The 22,350-nt window shown below is 42.8% G+C and overlaps 2 long non-coding RNA genes across 6 annotated transcripts in view; one reads left to right on the top strand and one right to left on the bottom strand.

Annotated features, from left to right (window-relative positions):
* Window positions 1-4,524, top strand: part of LOC137843414 (uncharacterized) — a 5,277-nt gene extending 753 nt beyond the window's left edge. Inside the window, exons 2-3 of the long non-coding RNA XR_011089508.1 lie at window positions 1-1,265; window positions 2,533-4,524. The exon at window positions 1-1,265 is cut by the window's left edge and continues 30 nt beyond it. This is a non-coding gene — a long non-coding RNA (uncharacterized lncRNA). The remainder of the gene's footprint in view (window positions 1,266-2,532) is intronic.
* Window positions 1-22,350, bottom strand: part of LOC137843411 (uncharacterized) — a 77,764-nt gene that overhangs the window by 47,596 nt on the left and 7,818 nt on the right. Inside the window, exon 1 of one of the 5 annotated variants that reach the window (XR_011089502.1) lies at window positions 15,394-15,412. The exons of 3 other annotated variants lie outside the window; for them this stretch is intronic. This is a non-coding gene — a long non-coding RNA (uncharacterized lncRNA). Of the gene's footprint in view, window positions 1-34; window positions 144-15,393; window positions 15,413-22,350 lie in introns of those variants that run through there. One more of the 5 variants, XR_011089497.1, reaches the window with a different exon arrangement.

Raw genomic sequence — 22,350 nt, 5'->3', positions numbered from 1 at the left:
CTCTGCAAGTCAAAAGAAGATTCCTCATACATACCCTGCTCAAGCAAAAAGCAAAGACTGTCCCAGGACTGATCTTTTGCTATTTTTCTTCTCTGCTCTTTGGTGTTCCCTTCCCACCTTTCAGGAGAAACTGTTGCTTCCAAATGGCAACTTCATAAGCACCTATGAGAGAACTTAATTGGAACTAATTAGATGTTGGTTGTCTGGGACCTGCGGAGTCACAGCAATTACTCAGTCAAGAAACAATTTGGGGGAGGGCAGCGCTTCTTTGCAGGAAAATGAACTAAGCTGCTCCCTAAAGGAAACTTTTTACAGAGATGGAACCTTTCAAAGCATGGAGCAGAGCTCACAGTGATCTAAATTAAAGATTATTTTTAAAGAATGTCAGGGAAAATATTTCCATCAACAGTTCTATCTCAATAAGCTATTTAAGTGTTTGAAAATATTTTCAAATGTAGTTTTTGCTGCTTGATTCTGCGCTATTTAAAAATTAACTTCCACCCACGTAGCTTTCCAGGGAGCTTGCAGGATTATGACCCTGCAGTAGTTCTTTGGCTTTACGTTCAGTGCAGCCCGGCTGCACTGGGATGTGATGTGCTGGGGTCGGGCAGGCCAAGGGGACCTGTATGTATACGCTTTTAGTAGCAACTTTGCTGATTTTGCTGTTTTGTCCTTTACTAAGAGAAAAGTGTGGCAGTAGGATGCTTTCCTTTGAACAATTCCTGCAGACTAACAGGTATGAATGCTGCATGTACCAGAACCACTGTTCATCAAGCTCACTTCTCGGCTCCTGCTTCTGTTTCATGAAATCTACACCTGAAGTATTAAAAAACTACAACACTCCATAGATCTGTATCTACCATCTTCTATTATATTCCTTTTACTCTCTAGCAGTGTACAAGAGCCTGTTCCAGCCAGCTTTACTGAAGTAAAGATTCTGTCTTCAGCAAGAGAATGTGTGGTAAAAGTTTTGTCATGAGTTGCAGTAATGTGGCTGCAAGTAGGAAATTCTGATTTAAGCCTGATGGGACTGAAAAATATGCCCCTCCCTAAAGCAGAGAACTATATAGCTCTGTAAAATAACATACCTCCAAGGATGGTTAAAAATCAGGGGTTTCTGAGCAGTATTAGTATGAAATCTTGACTGTTTCTTTCTTCTGAAAATAATGGAATGTGCAGTTTGAGGCATTCTCAGCAACAAATTATCCCCATGAAAAGCAGATGAATATTTAAATTGCATCGCAGCTGAAGATGTTTGTAAGAAGGTGAGAAATTCCAACAGAACTTCAGAATATTTTACCTTTTGTTAGTTTCAAAGAGCAGGTATCTGAGCTATTTTCATTCAGGGCCCATTGTCAGACTAATCTGCTTCCACTGGAAGCGATCCCATACCAGGCATTTGTGGAATAGTCTGCCTACAGAGGAGTATCTTCCTAAGTCATTTTTAGTAATTGCTCATCATTAATAATCACGTGTCTTATGTCCTGGGTTATGATTGCTTTCCATTATTTTTAAAGCTTTTATCCCTTTGAATGTTCTTGTTACCTAATTAAGGGCACAGCCCTTTATTCTGAATGCTACAGAGGTCTGTGCTTCTTTTGGGTGATGGGAAGGCAAGGAGATTAAAAACAGAAATGTGTAGCAGCAGGGGGACAGATTTTCCAGGTCCAAGACCAATTTTCAAGGTTTCTTACAACCATATAGTAAATATTACTTTCTGGCATAGTCAACAAGACTGTAACTGAAGACGCTGGTTCCCTGCACAAGCCTACAGTGCTTGTACTTTGATCTTGTCCTAGATACTGGTAACATGCACACCACAGTGCCTAAGGTAAACAGCTGAGAAGTATGAACTGATCCTGTAAGATGCTGAGTTAATAAGGTCAAAGAGCCCATGGAGATTCACTTAGCTAATGGGAGCTGAAGACTTTGACTTTGTAGGTAGCTCTGAGAATCTTGCTGAATAAGACCGGAATGCTTGAAATCACAAAGCATGCCCCTGTTTCATGGCAGACTGCAACAGTAAAATTGTTTGAAGCTTTATCATGACTTCCGTCTGACGGGTAATCTCCATTACACTTAACAAAATCCACATTGAGAGCAAAGAACAATGGTGGTGAGGAGAAAAAGCCAATTTTAACAGCTTATATACGACTTACCATAAAATCCCTGGTTCTCCTTCCTGCATAATTTACACAAATGCCTCAAAGATGATAAATTAGGGAAAAGAGAATCTAAGATGATTTGCATAGAATGGAAATAGAATTAAAAAAAAAAAAAAAAAGTAGAACTATATAGAATACACTGTATTCTACTCCAAGGAAATTCACAGACCTGTTTCTATAATCTTGGGAAGGAAGCCAGGGAAGACTGGAAATACACAGAAGGCTTTAAACAATTGATCTTACTGGGAGGTTACACTGGTACCTTTTATCCTCCTGGTATCCAGATGTTTCAGAAAATGCCCAGAAGTGAAACACTTGTAGGTTTCTAGGAGATAAAGTGGAGAATCATTCTCTTCTTCCCTTCCAGACTGCTGTCAAGCCATCTATCTAGCTTCCAGTACGTGCATGTAAGTGCTCTGTAGTACTGCAGACAGCCTGCCTCGGGCTTTTGATCTGAGATCTTACAAAAGCCATGCAAGAGTTGATGGAGTTAGCAGTTGAAAAGGAGCATCCTGAGGAAGAAACTACATCACAGCAATTGCTGCAAAGATGTCGTGGGTGGCAGTCCCGAAACAGAGCAGTCTTGTATCAAGGAACATGGGGCTGCTGGACATCGCTGTGTTTCTCACAGAAGAGTTACGGGAAGGATTTTGTCAATCTGTGCTTGTAATAGTTTGAGCTCAAAGACGTCAGAAATGGCTGCACTTAATGATAGCTTTACAGACGTAACCTGGTGCTCCAGGTACACACACAGCAGTCAGTTCAACGCTACTGCTCCAGCACTGACCTCAGAAACTGCCTGCAGCGGTCCAAGTTCAAGAGGCAGACCCCAGTGTGTCAGGCATTACAAAGCACCCCAAGATACTATTTCAACTACAACTGCTAAGAGGTTAGCGTTACTCTAAGCTGGTGTGCCTTCCTAAGGCAGCTTTAAACGAGAAATCCTCTGGCAGTCCCCACCCCCTCCCAACAACCCGAAACATAAAAACTGGAGCATGCCACTTTAAAACTAGCCTATTTAGGCCACAGATGCTAAATGAATTCAGCAGACAGACGGAGTAATGGAATGTCAGTGTTCCAGTCTGCTGCCTTGAAGCAATAGGTTTCTTTTTATTATTAATTTCTCCTCTCATTTTCCAATGCTGCCTCTGGGCTCCATGCTTTAGATGCAGTATTCTTGTCAGTCTCGCTAACCCAATTTGGAAATAATTAAATTTTAAAATATTAAAGGGATTATAAATACTTCCCACCCCACTTCCCCCGCCCTACTCCCTTTTATACTGTCCCTATAAAACTGCTGAATTTTGCTTCAGGACTTAAAATGTGTTACTGCAGAATCTGATTTGTTGCTGCAGTTTCCTTTGCAAAGGCTGTAGAATATCTGAAGGGGAGAAAATAAAAAAAAAATAAAAAAAAAAAAAAAGGAGTTAATTCCAGTAAAAGTAAAAGGTGCCCAGAAGTCTTATGAGATGAAGAGCTCTGCCATCCTGACACCTTGGAACCTGATCTTACTCCTGTTGAAATTAATGCTAAGACTGTCAAGCTTGTCCTTACTGTGGCAGCTTGCTGTCCACCAGGACCCCAGGCTCTCCTCCGCAAAGCACTTTTCCAGCCACTCAGCCCACGGCACCCTCAGCACGTACGGGTGCCTGCGGTTATTCTTCCCCAGGTGCAGGAAGAATTTGCATTTCCTTTAGTTGAGCCTGACGAGGTGCTTCCCTGACCAGCTCTCCAGCGTGTGTGGGTACCTCTGAGCAGGCACAGCCGCCACATCCATCCTCCTCGTCGGCATCTGCAGGCTGCTGTGGGCACACTCTGCCCCATCATCCCACCTATCGACAGAGATGTTACACAGCCCCAGCCCCGGGCACACCGCTGCTGACCTGGCTCCAAAAGAGCCTTGTGCCTCTGATCACAGCCCCCTGGGCCCAGCCATTCAGCCTCAGTCCTCCTCCGTTTATCTTAACTGGATTATTTTTACCATTATGCTCTCTAGTACGTAAAGAAAGTAACTGAATCTTGGCACTGTCCCTATATATAGTATCCTGCTCTTGAATACTATCATCATCATCAGGGCCCTTTGCTGGTTTAATTTTAGGCCTCACAGTCCCAGATATCCTCACAGATACAAATGTACACTTTGCATTTCACTGCTGTGAAGAGCGAGGCAGAAAAGCGATGTAACTTGCCAAAGATCAAACAGCAAAATGAGAGGCAGAGCTGTGAACAGATCCAAGGAGCCCTGTCACACAAACCCTAGAAAACACGCTGTCACTCTGATGTACGGCTGCTTCAGCTGCCCCCAAACTACAAATACCTGCTGGAGAACTTTGCCTCATGCTGGTCCACCAATACAAAAACTGATGGGTACCCTTCTTGTAGACTTTATGGTTTAAATAACAAACTTTTAATTTAACCAGGTGTAGCGAACTTTGGCATTCGCTGTGAATTTCTTCATCAGCCTCAGAAAAGAGGAGAACTCCTTATCCCCTGTTTAAAACCTGAGAAAACCAAAGCCAAAATTGTCAACCTGGCTTAGCATCCACACCAAAAGTCAGAATCCAAACCTCTCTGGTTTCTTCCTAAAATCTGTCAGAACCATCCAGATTTTCAAAACTTCAACATCACGCATCTCCCATTGAGGACAACAGCTTATATCCCCTCTCTATACTCCACTTCTTGAGAACAACACAATTTCTCTGTTCCCTTGTGCTAACTGAGAAATGCTGAAGCTTCTGGATGCTGACTGTCTGGACACTTACACAGGCTCATAGATTTTTGAGGCTGGAAAGAACAGTATCTCCTGCAACAGTATCTCCAGACATTTGCATCAGGTAATTTGTTTCTTTTTTTTTTTTTTTTTCATGTCCCACAAATTGCTTTCAAAGGTATATACTGAGAAGTCCTGAAATGGAAGCTCAATTATTCTGATAGTGTGTCTGCAGCTCGAAGTACTGGGATCTTTTACAACACAGCTCTCCAGGTTTCGAAAGGCAAAGTCACTTTGTGCCTCTCACAACAGATGAAGGTTTCCTAACCCTCAGGCTTGTCCTTTTGTGGGTCCAACATGCTGCTATTATTTTAAAGCTACATCTGGAGTAAAGCCTACAAAAGGAAAGATGAGACCATTACCAGCTTGTCTGTGCCATCTTTGTCCCACATTTCCATCTTGAAAGCATTCTGTTTAGCTTCAGATCTTTCTGGGTCACCAGCGGTTTGTTTCAACAACTGTACTCCAGACCTCACTACGACTCAACCAGTCATTTTTGTTTATGGCTTCTGTTTCCTGTATATTCTTCTCACTGATTGCATTTCCCAGTTCTCACCACATCTCAGATGGAAAATAAAAAGTGGGAGAAACAAGGGGAATCCAGTGTGTTACACATTTCGTGTGTAACACATAAGTTGAGGTTAACCAGAGCATGAGAATGGCTCTCTGGGAAGTCAGACTTCCTTCTGCCTGGAGAGGAGTCACTGGGACCCAAACTACCCTAAGTTTGTCTAATGATTTATATGAAAAAAGCCTGACACAGCTGGGAAAAAAACACACAAAACAGCCAAGGTCACTGGGCTACTCCAAAGACTCTACGGATATATTAAAGAGGGCAAATTTGCGATTTTTCATATCCAGAAAATGAAGTTACAGAACATGGAAGGAGTTTCATATTGAACAGCTTAGGGACCTGGGTGCTTCAGACAAGACACCAGTGAAGATGACATTGAGAACTGATACATACAAAGATGTGCATACGATCAATTAATTTAAACATTAGTTACAATGGATTACAGCTTGTGCTTTATACTGGAGCAAAAAAAATGTTTGACTTTTTTTTGGTTTTACTACACTGAGAGAAGTAGTTTTGTTTGGGCACCAGAACTCAGAAGAGAGAGTTCTGTCCCTCATTCTCTGCAAAATCACTGTGTGCTACTGGCAAGTAACATTATACCGCACTTCTAGAAGAGCCAGACGCTGGTATGCACTCTGTAATAAACACAAATGCTGGCTATCCATCATTTTTGAACATCATGCCCCTAGAAGTCTGTTTACCTTACACAACTTTTGTTTTGTGAGCATGCAAAAACGTATTCGTTACGTTATCTGAATTTCTCTGTTCTCATAGAATTGGTGAATCCATGATTCACCAGTTATGCTGAATATTTAGGTCAGAGAAAAGTATAAAGACAACATGGTACGTAAAATTAAGGACATCCTATCAATTTTTCTGCAACATGTTTTTCTTCGGGGTACTTCTAATGAGTAAATCTTCTGATAGTGTTTATTGTTGTTTTTTGTTTTTTTTTTTTTTTTCAGAATCAGTATAGTCGGATGTTAAGCAAATTGTTTCTTTTTTAATCCATGTAAATTCTCTGCACTCTTCAGAATCATTTTAGGATACAAGTTAGGAGAGAAACAAGCCTTGGTGAAAATGGAAGTAAAGAGAGCAGCAGTGGCAGCATCAAAAGGACAGGAAGACTCCACTTACATTATTGTAGGATTATGCAGTTGTAAAAGCATGAGCTAGTCTGTATTGAAATAAAGGAATTCCTAGCTAGGAGTCCCTGGTTAGGCATATGACAGATATCCATTTTTTCTGCATCAGGCAAAGAAGGGATCCATTATACAGTGAGCTATACTTGGGCTGAAGAAAAAAAGCTTTAAAAGATAGCAAGTGATGCCATACGTTTTCATTCTGGAGCACGCTATGCAAAGATCTGGGTAGTCAGCTCCCACCAACCATCTGGAGAGAGAAGTCACTCAGATTTAAGTGCTGAACCTGCTGTGGTAGACAATCGGTGCCAGTGAACCACTCACTCCTCTCCCCCTGTCTGTTTTCCTGCCTCTTGCTGCAATAGAGCCTTAAAATAAAATAATCTGGCTACCACTTCCCAAACACCCGCTTCCCAACAGCCCAGCTTCCATCTGCAGGGAGCACTCCAGCCCTTGGACATGGCAGGCCACTTCCAGGGACAGCACTATACTGAAGGTCTGACAAAACACAAGTGCCACAGAAAGGAAATACGCACAAAAAAAAATGCCTCTTCTTTACTAAGCTCCTCACGGCCTTGTGTTAAACCCTAATTTCTGTTTTATGTCTCCCTGATTCCTCCCCAGTGCTTAATGTCTCTTTTGACTGCGGTTAAAAGCTTCCCGGGGGTGAGACCTTGGGAACCCGGCAAGCTCACCAGGGTTGCCTTACAAAAAGTGACTGTATGTGCCAGGAAAGGTTTAGCAGCTTTGAAATAAAAGGAACTTTCAACCATCTTGCCATAAATTGCTTTGTTGCCTGTAGTCAGCAAGAATCAGTCTGAAGACTTCTGGAGCCTGAGGGTATCAATTGCTTTGTTTTTTCCCTCTATCAAATCTATCCTCCAGTGACTTGTGTTACACTGCAAGCTGCTCTGGGATGCTCGGCAGATGCTAAATGGGGCACAAGAGACATATCAAGCCCCTTGGCATGTATATATTTTTAAATCAAATAGGCAGAGATGGGCAGAAGAATCTGTGATGGTGAATCAAATGTTCCTAGCTAGCTCTGTTGTATACAGTCATCCTGCCTCCCCGTAGGACTAGAAAGTAACTGAGTGACTAAAGTCTAAATAGCTTGGGATCAATTGCTGTAAGGCTTACTCATGTAAGTACTGGTTCCAGTGGGCTCACTGGGACGGCTCGCATTATAGCAGGTCATTTCATGGATGAAGACCTATGAAGAATATTTGTAGGTGGGGAATAATCTAATGAGAACAGATTAGAGATTATGTCAATTAGAGAAACAATTTGGTGCACATCAGCTGTGAAGAAAAAACAAGCAGGATGTGCAGTGCTGTTTCCATGTTCCAGCTCCTAAACAGTGAAAAGAATACTAAGCAATGTAATAACATTGGGATGCCCCATCTTTTTCCCAGTAATCAACAAGATAAAAACCTTGCCCAATAAGGGTGCTATGTCTTTTTCTCCTCTGAACATGTCTGCATGCATAAATTGTACAGAATTAATCTAAATTAGACAGGGAGACTAGTAATAGTCCTAAATATTACAACTTTTTCTAAAAAGCAATTAAGAAAAAAGACAAACAAAGGAAGATGAGCTTGCTTCACTGTAACAGTTGACTGGCTGCCTGAATACCTATCTAGAGGTAGAAGAAAAAAGCCTGTAGGAAAAAAAAATCTCTGGTATAAATGAAACTTATTTGTGAAGAAGAAGCTGACCTAACTGAAGCAAATAATCAGCCACATGAATATATGTTGTTTTCTTCTGTAAACGATTATCTATGGAGAATATGCTATGGGCAAACCGAAGCATTCAAAAAAAAACCAACCAAACAACCAAAAAAAAAAAAAAAAAAAAAAAACATAAAATGTCCAAAACAATATTTTTTTAAATTCAGATCCTGGCATCTCTGCTGCTGAAGTGTGAGAGCTGCTTAGCAAAGCACAGCAAAAGCGGGTGCAATGATTACAACACTAATGCAGCAGCTGGGAGAACTGTGTTCACTCTCCTTTGTCAACACAGATTTTCCATGTGAGCTCTGCCAACTGATTTAGCTTTCCTGGGTGTCAGATTCCTATCTAGCACACTGAAAGAACAATACTCTCCTACATTACCAAGACAAGGATTAGGTAAATACATTATACATTTTGACTACAGGGACCACAGTGGTGAGAATCACGAAAGCCCCTGAAACAGGCAGGGTGTTTTACTTGCCTGAGAGCACGTACCAAAGGAATTGCAGGACAAGGTTATCAGAGTCCAGCACTCTGTGCTCTAATGCCACCAAGGAGAATGTGCTTGCTTTAAGACGTTTGAGAACTCCAATTTCACATATTGGAAGCTTTTCACAACTGGTTAATATATTTGGTTCTGGAGCTTCAAAGTCACAAGAAATACACGTATTTCACTGGCAGAAATAATGGCTTACTCAACTAGGGCTATGTAAATAAATGCAGGAACTAATCATCTGCCTAGAACTCCACTGAAGTCAGGGCGGCTTTAGGAAATAGCTACCCTAAGACCAGTTCTTGATAAATAAAGTCCTGCTTGGAACAACTTCATCCCTGTTGTTCCTCTTCCACTTCCATGGCTTCGTCATAGAAGGGAATCAGCTTGCCTTGTGCCCCAGCGGCACCTTCCTGCATGGCAGCAGTTAGGGAGGCAGACCCAGCTTGTTGCTGCTGCTGCTGGGTTTGGCTGGCTCTGTGGCTCAAAACCATGTGCAGCTCCTATTAATAAAACAGTGTGTGTGGTGGAACGATGCCAAATTGCTCTCATCTCTGCGTTTCCTAATTTCTCCTGTAGCCTTCACCCTCTGAACAGGCACAAAGATCCCCCTTGTCTGGTGGTGCTAGCTGTGGGAGGGGGCTGGTAATTACTCAGCATGCCATTTTGTTGAAGGCAGCATGTTGGGAAGCAAACCCCTCGTGTGACCACTAACCCAGCCCTGCCTCTTCCTCCCTCTCCCTGTTCTCCCACTGCATACAGATGCTGAGCTCGTGGGCCCAGGTGCACACACAGAGGAAATAACTGCACTCAGGGTCTCAGGCAGCTGTCGTCAGGAGGTCTCTGTATGATTAGGCTTGGGTTCTGCGTGAAGCAGGCAGACGAGATGGCAGACACAGGTGCTTGCTTTCTGTAGAAATGTTGCTCAGTAGCCACTGTCCTTAGCCCCAGGAGTGCAGGGCCAGGCGTGTGCCCAGAAAAAGGATTTGCTATTAAATAGTGGGATCCACGCTGCTCTCTGACATGCACCCAGAACATTGGACCTCTGCTGTTAAGAACATGGAAAATTGGTTTAAGTGGAAAGAGAAACTGGAAAGTTTGTAAGAAGTGGGAGCACAGAGATGTTTAGGTGTTTGGGGGGGAATGAGCTGGGAAAACTGCAGGTAATGTCTACTTCAAACCAGATTTAGGCTTTTTGCACTGTTAGCTCTGACAAAATCCCCAGAGAAATAATGATGAATCTGTCTCAATAAAGAACTACACCTTTCCCAAATGGTGACGCTACCTTTTTGGCAGGAGTTCTCCTGGAGGAGGGAAGCACACTGTAAATAAGGTTCCCCAAGAAGTTAGTGTGGATCCTGCAGAGACGCGGAGGTACCAAGGTGCTGTGACTTCCCCAAGGTTCCACCAAAAGCCAGGTGTCCTAGCAGGCACCTCTGCTATATAACCAGCTAAATGATATTAAACTTTTAACATTTAATCCTGGATAAACACTGGCAAATTCTGATAATCTGAACAGGGGACAGGAGGATGGCGCAGTGATCCCAGTATGCTACATATTCATAGACAGACTTGCAACCCCCAGAACAACTCTATCAGGGCAGCAGAATATGTGGACTGCTGATGTTGTACAAAATTTCATCAGCTGTAAACTCACTTTGCAGAATAAAAGAAAAGCCGGTTCAGATTAAGATCCTATTTCCCAGATCATGCAAATATTAAGTGACATTAATTGCATGGTTCTGGTTTAATTCCAACAACTGAAACACTGTACAAGCATAAGAAAATGAAGTCCAGATATAAAAAAGTGAGCCAAAAATGCAGGGTCCTAGGAAGTGTAAGTAGCTCTCTGCAATAAAACCAATTACAGAGCATCTATCAGAATTACGTTTGATGGTGATAACACACACTCTGTGAAAGGCACAAGGAAACAAGGACTTCTTCATAAACTTCTCTAAACCTTCTCTAGGGGTTTTTCATTGCTAATTAAGTCATATAAAGCACATCTGGGGTAGGCTGAAGCCTGTATAGATGACTTACTTGGGCTATAAGCAGAGCCAGTAGCAGTTTTGAACAGGGCTGAATTGTTACCCTCCCCTTCTCTGGCCATTCAGGGGGCTCTTGGAGCAAGGACCGCAGAGTGCAGCCTGTCCTACAGTCTCATTTCCCTTCCTTAGTTGACAGAAGCATCAAGTGCACTTGTGCTCTGAGGTCTGTCCTATATAAATATCCCCAGGAAATAAATAAATGCCAGTGCATTTGTGCATTTCCCTCAGATATTCTTCTCCCAGCTGCTGTGCTGACAGTACTTACCAAGAATCAGACATTTCATTCTGGCTTGCTATTCTGCTGGAGGGAGATGGGAACAAGATGCTCCTGAGGCAGAGAAGGGGAGGGTAACAATTCGGTTACCAGAATATTAATCTGTTTATTTATAGATGCACACTCTCAAATCTACACGGAAAACTGGAAAATAATGTCTTCTTACCCTGTAACTGAAGGGGATAGCTGGAGCCTGAAATCTTGTTCAGGGGAAGAGGCTGTGAGCCAGTAGAGGGAAGAGTTTAGGCTGGCTCAGTTATTCTATGTCATTTTATGGATTCACGTCTGTCCTGGGTGATCCCTGTCCTAGTTTGCAATAAAATACAACTTAATGCCCAGGACTGTCCGGAACAAAGTACGCAACATCTGCTTGACTGCGTTTACCTGCCTGGTCACCAATACCTTGGGCCCTGTCCCACAGCTCCTCAAACGCCATTAAAGTCAGGATGAATTGAACACGTGTTTCTGAATACCACAAGAGAAAGAAAACAAGCGTTTATTCTATCCCCTGTGTCTTTAATATCCCAGGAAAACCGTCATGCTGTGTGCCTTGGTGACCTATCTAGAGAACAAGAAGAAGGCTCACCCATCTTTCCAGAGGTTCTGAATTTAATTATTGAAATGCGGTGGAATCTTCTGGGCCCTTTGGAGCAGAGGCACTCAGAAGACAAACATCAGGATTATGCATGCAAGAGGAACTGTGCTCCTCTGCCAGAGCAGCCAGTGCCGATCAGTCCAGTACAAAGCCTTTTAACCTGGAAATTTGACAGTGACTATGGACAGATGAGCCTGTATCATGCTGACAGCCCTGGCTTTTGCTTGGCTTTGTGTCTGCAGATGGGTCTGAGCCAAGGAAAGCCCAGCCAATGAGGCTTCTGGCGTTACCTCTTTGCAGTTAGTCACAACTGACCTTGCAGTGCATATTGCTTCCTGGAACTCTCTCCCTGGAGACCATCTCTGGGCAGACGTAAGTCACATCCCACCAGGTTCTCGCATCAGTTTAGGTATTAAATGCTAGGAATGCAAACGCTCTCTTGTGTAGAGTAAGCAGTGTATCTGCACTTGGAAAAGCTCAGTTTCAGGGCTGGATCTTCAATGGGAGACAGACCTCAATTTAGCTCTCCATTAATTATTGTCAGGTCATCTGGTTAAATCTCTAATAACAACAGACACACACACTTAATTTCTATTGCAATCTGGATTCTGCTGTCGACATCAAGTTTGCTTGCCAGTGTTTATCACTCCCCATGGCCCTCAGATGAGTCTGCATCACCATTGAAGCTGGAATGCATTCAAACAATCCGAATCGATGGAGACTTCCCCTTAAAACAGGCACCCACTCTCATTCACAGGGGTCAGCAGCACTTTGCCTTCTGCCACACATCCTGCCTTGCTGCAAGACTTTGAACAACAAGCCAGTATTGATTTCTCGACAGTTAGGCATGGCAAATTAAGGCTGGGTTTGGTAATTTTTTGTGCATTCTGTCCATGAGATACACCCAGTATGGTAAGGGAATGGTGCACAGCTATCAGTAGATCCAGTGGTCTAAAGTACCAAAGCATTTTGTTTTGGAGGCAACCCTGAGTTCTGTGGTTTGGTCCTGGTAGATCATTGTCATATAGTAATAGAGCCTGGATGGGAAATCACCACACCTCAGTGTAACTAACAGGTGTTGATCAAAACAGGTCCAAGGCCTAGAAAAGCAGAAAATGCTCCAGCTTGGGCTGATGGCTAGGCTGCGCCTGAAACCAGCTGGACAACAAGACTGAGGTCAGTGGGAAGGCCAGGAAAGGCACAAATACTGGAAAAGCAGATGGTTAGATCCGTGAAGCAAGCATGGCAGCATCTGTGTGCAACTGTGGGTGTTGTCTGTTACAGGTCACAAGCTCTGTGCATTAATAAAGTTCTGCGTGTAAGGCTAGTGCAGATTTAAAACTGGAATAATAACGATATAACAGACCAGAGCTGAAGTATTTCAGAACAATCATGTGCTAGCTCATGCTGGAGACAGGATATTAGAATCAGAATTAGAATTAGAATAGCTCAGTTGGAAGGGACCTACAAAGTTTATTGAGTCCAACTGCAGCACTTGGTTAGCATTTGAAGGAGCCAGCCCACATGTCCTGCACCTACCCCTTGCACTCCTTTCCACCCCTAATCAGTCCCCAAACAGTCAAATATAAAACAAGGGCCCCTTTTGATTTCTTTTTGTGTGTTGTCTTATATGAATGAAAAATGTGGGTACAGAATGCTAAGACATTATACAAACCGATAGGACTTCATTGACCTGACGTCATGATTTTTGCTAGAATACCCCACTCCAATGCCTCAATTATGGCACAAGACTCTTCTTCCTTTTTTTTCTAATCCTTTAACTCCTGACTGAGTCATGTCCTTCTCATTCAAGAACGCCAGCTCGAAGCCTGAATGCTGGAATGAGAAAAGCACTTGGTTGCTGACCTCTCCCCTCTTCCTGAGTCTACATCTCGCTGTCTTTACACAGGGATCCACGTGTTTTGCTGAGTGCTAATGAGTCGGCCTGTGTTATCTCTAATGTCATTTTAAAATTAAATTAACCCCAGACTGTGGGTGTGTGTTTGCATGGCGATAGTAATGCGCTGGGAAGGAGGACGCCTTGGGCGCACACACAAAACCTGCAAAGCTTCTCCGTCGGCCTTGGCTGCTGTGCTGACTGGCACCACCCCAGGGGAGAGTATGCCCGTGCATCACAAATTTGCTTTCTGGTTCCCCTTCCACCCACCCCTGAGCTGAGCTCTCTGCCAACTCAGCTTCTGTATAAATCAAAGGGAAATATTCTCCCCCTCCTGTTTTTTTTCTTTTCCTGAACAGATTGGATGTCATTATGTGCAGCTGAGCTTGCTGAGGCTTGGGCGGGGGGGCGGGGGGACACGACAGGAGGAGTGATGGAAAGAAGAGACGGTTTTAGAAAAAATGCTTACAGTCCATCAGAGGGGGAAAACAGCCTCCAGCTACAAGGAACCAGCACTTCACACACACTGATTTACTAGGGAAACCCAGAGAGCTTTAATATTTAAAAATAAAATAGGGAGTCGGGAAAAAAGAACTGGAAGGGAACGGATGCAAAGCCCGTGATGGAGCAGCGAGGAGGCCTCGCAGGGTTGGGATGGAGGAGCTGCATGTCAGAACACCTTCTCAGGCTGTGTGACATATTGGGGGTGCTCAGGTGGGAATTTATAGAGTACATGCAATCTTACAGACATTAGACTACAGACTGCAATGAATAGTCTTAATCACTATGCAGAAAGGCTTCCAGCTCATCTTTTCTAAAGCCAAAAGCACCCTTTTACTCCTCCAGCCAAGTTCATCACGCAGTGCAGAGAGTTTCCCATCGTTACTGAAGGGGATCACTGGGTGAGAAAGAGGGAAAAAGAAAGGGAAAGTGAGAGGGAATGGGAGAAAGGGGAAGAAGAGACAGTGGGGAAGGGAAGGAAAAAGAAGGGGGGGAAGAGGAAAGGAGAGAGAGGGAAGGTAACAGGGGAAGGGGGAAGAGAGGAGGAAGGAAAAGGTGAATAAGAAAGGGAGGGAGGAGGGAAGAGATAAGGGAGGGAAGAGAGGGGAAAGGGAAGAAGAGAAAGAGAGAGGGAGGGAGAAGGAGGGGTGTGAGCCAAATGCATGGCATTCAAAAGAAGCAGCTTTCAAAGGCTTTGGCTGGGATGCAGATTTGCAGAATCTCTGGACCCATAATTCCCTGGCATACAAAGCTTGCTGGAGGCATCAATGTGCCCAAAAGGGGCTTGCAGAATAAACAGCAGATAAAAAAAATACACAACACAACAATCCTATGAATTAAAAATGAAGGCAAGGGAAACAGCTGTACTTCCAAGCTGCAGGTGACCTCATTGTGGAAGCTGCGCCACAGCGAGGCATGAGCATGTCCAGTAGTTCTGAAATAATAGGTATTGACAATAATAGCTGGGAGGACAAATACATCCCCCATCTATATTAAAGAGTAGGTAATTGCCCATCTCTCCTGCCAGCTGTATTTTAATCCAGACCTAAATTACTTGGAACATTGTTATAAACTTTTATGATGCAGCATCTCCTAAGCCTCCATTGACACTCCTACCTATTGTGCCTGATACTGTACACGTTCTAAAAAATGCACTGTTCTCACTCAAGTTATAGCAACCAGAAGGATCATTACCCACCAAGATTTGCCCAAGATCACAGCCAGAGTCTGTGACAGAATCGGGAGCAGGGTCCACATCTCAGTCTCAGCCCTGTGCCTCAAGCAAGCAGCGACTTCCTCCCCCTCTTTCAAAGTTTATTGACATGCGCAAAGTCTGCACGTGAGAAACAAGAGAGACCCTCACCCTGTGACCGAATTCATAGATTTGGTTCTCCAGTTAATAATTATCACCAACTCGATTGCTTTGTACTTCAGCAGAGAAGTATCCTATTACATCAGATAATTAAAAGTAATCCAACTTTATCGAATGCATTCTGTTGATTCTACTTTATCTATGGGAAACGAAGTCAGAGGGCAGCAGAATTTTCTTCAGTGCTCCATAAAAAGTCAAAGGCAGAAGACAGAAACAGGTTTTATACATTTGTGTTGAGTAATACCAAAGGAAAATGTTTCTTTCCCCAGTATTGTTGGCATTATTAAGCAACTGATAACAGAGGATGAAAAATAATGGACACTGAAGTGAAGAACCATGCAAAATTCAGACATCTTTATACTCTTGAGAAAGGATGCAAAGGAATGCCCAGGCTAATAAGACTATGTCACTTTCCAAAAGTTAGCCATTAAACTCCAGTGTTGAGGTCAGTTAATGTTAAATCCAACACAAAAGTAGGTTAATTTGAATGGCCCTCCAGCAGAGCTGCAAAACCTTTGATGGGTTTCCGCTGATACAAAAATTAACAGGTAGGTTAGTCCTGAAATGTTTCAAAAGGAGAGGCTGTGAAACCTTTGGAAATAGTTTTCTTGATTTAAAATAACCATTTTCCATAGATATAGAAGAATGTCATTCAGAATGGCAAATCTGGAAGCTACTGGGTAACGGTAAACAAACAGAGCTGGTCCCTTTATGCAACAGCTATCAGCAAGCAAGATGCCACTTCTTCCCAGAAGCAACTACTACTAAAGCACAATATTCTGCTGCCTGTTGCTAGAGCCAGTAAGCAAGTTTAGGGGTTGTGCTGATATTACTGTCTTTCATGATCCCAGAACTCAGGCTAAATTGAAGAGGTCCCACAGCACTACCCCCTCCAGAAGAATTACAATTTCCAAGGAATCTTTTGCTGGAGAAAGTTTTTTCTTTTTTTTTTTTCTTTTTTTCTTTTTTTTTTAATGTTGTTTATCTAATGGGCTTGTTTTCCTTCCAGTGTAACTAAATAACATAGGATTCCTCTGCCTGAAGAGGAACCTTCTTCCAAAAAGAAGGGTAAAGCAGGACTGTGATGTGCTACAAAGATGACAAAGAAATCCCAAGGGGACAGAAGAGGCTGGCAACTGATGAGTTTTAGGTGAATTTCTTCCTACAAGGCTTAAAGGCCCAGCCTTTCCCTCCTCCCTGATGCTTACAATAAATAGCAGTTGAGCTGGGGGATCCAAATCAAAACATGTGAACTTTTCACTCAAAGTACCCTGACATATTTTACAAAGTGCTAACCAGACCCTGGGAGACGGAATGGAGAAGGATCACAGCACCACCAGCTCTCCGTGTTTGCAAAGAGCCAACAGTAGGGGAAGTTTCACCATTTCTAGACTTCAAAATTCTGTCATTTACTATGAAGGGAAACAATTCCACAGTAAACTAACAGGGATCAAGAATAGCAGCCCACATCCTTGTTAGCTGGCAGCACTTCATTGAACTATCTCTGTCCAGATACTCATGGCAACGGGTGGTGTAAAGGAAGCAGACCTATGGCAGTAGATTTCCAACTGTTTCAGCCTGCTGGAGATAGGAGTGCTTCAAAATGCACAAAATTCAATGATCACCATCTTCTGAAACACGTACTATGTCATGACCTCCTCTGGAATGAAATAAAGCAGTTTTTTTGAAAGCACATTGCTTTATTGTTCAATTTTTAGAGAAGAACATGACAAAGAATTATAAGCCCACATGGGAATATGAAACAAAAGCAGTCATTAAAAATTGTTGGTGAATTGGTAGTTTTTTATTAGAGATAATTCCAGAGCTATTTGAGAAAATCAATTACAACTGCAGTTCTCGTGTGCAGTGCAGAGAATGGAAATGGTCTAGCTATAAAAGGGGCCTTGTTTCCTTCAGAAAATGACTGTACATGTACACTGGAGAGCATGCTGCAGCTCTGTCACACGGGCATTAAAAATAGTCAGAGATCACATACCACCAAGCAACAGTAATTTGCTGCTACCAAAATAGTTTACAGTATTTAAAAAAAGCTTAATCTAGAGATAGTTCTCTTGGCAGCACAAATCTTTCTAGTGCCAAAAGAAAAATAATTTGCATCCCTGGTGTCAATGGTAATACTACCATGTTGCCTTAACGCTCCAGGAGATGCAGCCAGCTCAGCACTGCTTTCAGAAAGAAAATCTTTGAAAATAACATGGAGAATGAAATAAATTCACATTGCAGTTGCTTCAGTAATGAATCTGACACCAGAAGACAGTGAATCATTCTTTAGGTGAAGCATTTATCTAACGAAACATAACCCTGTTTTGTTTTGTTTGTTAAATTTCAATCTCCTGTTAACAGCCCTCCAAGAGTTAAGTTTTCAAGCCTATGGTTGCCTTGGTACTATGCTCTCAGCTGTGATCAGCAATATGTAACAAAAAACAGTACTTAAGTGGATTTTTTTTAAGTATTCCCCACTGTAAATGTGTAATTAATTAGCCTTCCCCTCCCCCTCTGCTCACACAATCAGACCCTCAGGGACCCTCCCTTCTTCTTCCTATCAAAGTCAGACAGTGACTGGGAACTGAATTATTCATTCAGCTGGAGGTGGAACATCCATTTAAGTGATTGAAAGTTTAAGAAGTCTTGCTGCTATTCAGCAACAGAAAAAAAAAAAAAAAAAAAAAAAAAGAAAAAAGAAAAAGAAAAAAAAAGTTTAAAGAGAAAAGTAGAGCCCAACAGAAATTTGGAAAGTTCTTTTTTTCTTAAGCCACTTGTTTGATTACGCGAATGGCGCACGTTTTTGTGAATTGAACCTACTTGAATGAAAAGGAGGGCTTGCGAGAACGGCACGTAAACAGCAGCACCTGTCACTCATTAAGAAATACTATGATTATGAGCATTAGTTAAAGCTTTTGTTCCAATATTTCTCGTTGAATATTCTTTGCAGTAATAACTAATTTTATGCATACTTTACTGGAAATACATGGCAAGTGAATTTCATATTGACATCACAGAAAATCACATTAAGATACCTATTTAGCTCTCATTATCATTGTATCAGAGAACCTCACGCTAAAAATTACGTTCAGCCAGTCAACGAACAAATTAACCATAATTAACAACACTTTATAGCACTTCTGATTAGATCTCAAAGTGCTTCAAAATCTTTAATTTTCTGCATATTTCTGTGATATCAGGCAGTGCTACTACTCCTATTTTAAAGCTGGGGCCGTGAAGCACAGTACCTGAACCTGTTTCATTCTGTACAATTGGGGGAAGTTTCTCATGCCCTAGTGAGCAGTACAGCGGGACATATGCACACTCTGGCCGTAACCCTGAGCTAATTGAAGAATCAAGATGTGCCTCCTAGTTCTGGTCTACAGTCCCAGGTAACCCAGCCAGCCTGTGACACAGGGAGAAGCCAACTGTGCACAACTGGAACCTGACACTGGAGCGAGCACCATAATCAGCAGGTGACCACTGGGTCACAAACTGGAGTTTGTGTTTGATGTACTTGCGTGCTATGTGATGTGTCAGCTCCAAGTAATTCAAGTACCGAATACAAATTCTGAAGACTGTGATTACATGAAGTACTGTGTTGCCAGTACTTAAAATTTTATTAGCAATACCATAATATGTGCTATTTCTCTTGAAGATGCAGCTGCTTGAATGTCATCTGAATACCTCAGCCTTTATTAAAGTGTTCTATTTTTAAAGTCATGATTATGCCACTCATGATTTTGAAGTACAGGCTTGTGCCTTTATTAGGATAAGATTCGCAATACTGAACTTTTTTTTTTTTTTTAAAAAAAAAGAAGAAAAAAAAAGAGAGGGAAAAATAAATCCCAAAATACTTGAAGGTATTTAAGTAAAAGGAAAAGCTTGAAAGAAATAGGTGGCAGGATCCCTCCCTTAAGTCTTGCACCACCGAGCCCACGGCACACAGGTGTAGGAATGACGCCAGAGACTGACACAAGTGGGCACACGGAAGCAGCACCGAGAAGGAGCAGAAACCCTCTGCAGTTCTGTGATGCTGATTACTCTGGGCTACTTTAAATTAAGTAATATTCAGGACTACCTACGTAAGCCCTCTGGGTTCTAGAATGCAGAACAGAGCATTCTGGTAGAAAAAAAAGGCTGCTGAAAACTACTGTATTCCCACCGTTGTTGTCAAAACTGGAAGTGGCATCGTGCTGAAACACATCAGCCAAGAGCCAACAGAAGTGTAGAGCATTGCACACACAGCACCATTCAGTGCTGCTTTGCACCCTCACAGCCAGGAAGTCTGCTCCTGCCTCTAAGCTTCAACACTGCAACTGGTCCTACCCACACAACCTCCACTGGAGAATCAAGTCCTTTATGTCTATGACTCTTTTTGGATCTAGATTTGAGTGGCATCATCTTCTTGACTAGAAGCACTGGCATCATCTTCTTGACTAGAAGCACCACTTGCTTAGAGCGGAGTTTTCCTGATAGTTTTCTTTCTATGAATTGCTCCGTCAAAGGACTGTCATAACAGACTGTTTGCCAATTTGAAATCCAACAGTTTGTCTGGTGTAAGTGTTAAAAATGTTGTCTTGGCAGTTTTGTTTTTTTTATAAAGTGGTTTGATTTTTTTCTGTTTGCTTCTCCAGTATGTCAAGGAAACGGGACCATTTTAGTAATCAAACCTGCCTCCTCCTTTCACTTCAAATAACACCCAACACTTAACCTCTGAATTCAGAGTGGAATCTTATATGACAGTACACCTTTAAGTATATAAACTCTACAAAATTCACCTCTTTTTTGGCTGCAATTTATGGTCATTGCTAGTAAAATACAGTAAATTGCTTTTAAGCAAGATACACGTTTTAAGTACTGGGAATGAAAGATCTGAGCCTAGACTAGAGTTTGCCTAGACTTTAGTCTGTGAGATAAAGATCCTCTGTGATGACTCAAGTCGGGTTCTTTTCAATGATCTTTTACCTCATTTACCTCTTCACTCATGACAATCATTAAATGACTAAAACTTTATGGTATGAGATGCAAGAATACTCACGTTATGCTCGTGGCCTCTAAAATCCTCTAAAAAATGTTTTTTTCAGTTTCAGGTTCTCTCCACTGAACTTGCTTTCTCTAATGACCCAGGATATTCCCATCAAAACCAGTGCTAGGTTCATAATTCCATTTGCTCATTCATCACTTCATCACATTCATCACAAGAACAGAAAAAAAGAATGAGATTTTAATATCCTAAGCTTCAAAAAGCGAGAATCACAGACGCACTGATTTTAGTGACCCATTTTTATCAGGACTCACTACTTCATACAGCCCAGAGCACTTTGAGTACGTAAGCAGCTACAGCCACAAAGTGTATCTGTGAATTGAACCACCCTGTTTCCAAGAGAAAAGCTTGCTTAGTTGTTCAGAACCAAAGTGGTATGGGACAACAAAAATTCTTACAAAGAGAGTGTGGACCTGAAAGAGAAGAATGCTAAACCTGTGTTATCAGCAAAGAGGAGTGCCGGAGCGCAATGGCAGCGTGCTGCTCCCCGGTCACAGCACAAGGCAGGGACGCAAGGCAGGCCCAGGGCCGGCACGTTGGAGGTGCTGAGGCAGGTCTGAGCTCGAGCCAGGAGCACAAGTCAGCAAGGCAGGATCGGGTCCAGAAATGGTAACCAGGATCCGACAAAACCCAGCAACTGCCAGGCAAGCCCACAGTGAAAGGGCAGGTCCCAGCGCCCGCCAGGAACTCAGGTTGAGGTCATGGTCCGTGAGGGTACAGCTGCACCGCAGCTTGAGCAAGGGCTGGGCCCTGGGCCCTGAGCTGAAATGGGGGCCTGGGGCTCACGGGTGGAGGAACAGGAGCACATCGTGTATTAAACAGCTTACTCCCCTTTCACAGGAACAGTTTCAACAGTATAAATCAAGAGTAGCTTCGCTGAAGTCATACTGGTGTAAAACTCACGAGACTGATGTTAGAATCAGGCCTCCGGAGGCTATGCAAAGCAGCCAAGAACCCTTCTCGGAAGAGGATTCTCTCCACCTACTGGGAGCATGGCACGGGAGGCTCTTGCATGCGGAACAAGTCCGTGCATGCATGTGCAAGTGTACCTGTAGAAACTCAGCCTGTGTGATGGGTGCGGGCAGAAATTTCTGATGTCACAGATGCTCTGCTTGCAAGTTGTTTGGATGGCTCATGAACCAGGTGCCTGCCTCAACCCCAGGAAGCACATCCCTTCCCTCTCCCCCAGCTCTGAGCTGTGGTGGCTGCACTCTCAGTGGCTGCACTCTCACTCCCTGGCAGGGCTCTGAATGGTGACGCTGTCATGCTTTTTGCAGTGGGCTCTGTGTGTGCTATTTCTTTTTAAATGATTCATGACTCCCACTTCTCACTTCATCTGCCTTTGTTTTCCTCTGCAGTGCAATGTGTCTGATACATGGCAAAACGTGCTGTGCTAACGCCAGCACTGTGAATGGTTATACATTAATGTCAAGGTAACAGAGTCTGCAGATACAGCGCCGTGATGTAAATGGACTTGAGAGGGCTTGGATTCCTCTTCTTTGGCCTTGTAAAATTATACAAAACAGGAATACAAACAGCCTCCACACTGAATCATGCTTCCTTTGGCACATATGTTTTTTTCTTTTCCTAGTGTCCTTCTGAACACATCTTCACCAATAGCCTGCCCTCACGCTTTGCCACATTCCTACCTCTTGTGACAGGGAAATCCAGATGCCAGTATTTTTCTTCACCAACTTTGATATGTCTTTACAGAGAATCAGGAACCTGCTATA

The sequence above is a fragment of the Anas acuta genome, chromosome 22, assembly GCF_963932015.1.
Source record: "Anas acuta chromosome 22, bAnaAcu1.1, whole genome shotgun sequence".
Taxonomy (NCBI): Eukaryota; Metazoa; Chordata; class Aves; order Anseriformes; family Anatidae; genus Anas; species Anas acuta.
The sequence above is the reverse complement of the archived record's forward strand: the minus strand, read 5'-3'. Positions and strand labels throughout refer to the sequence as shown.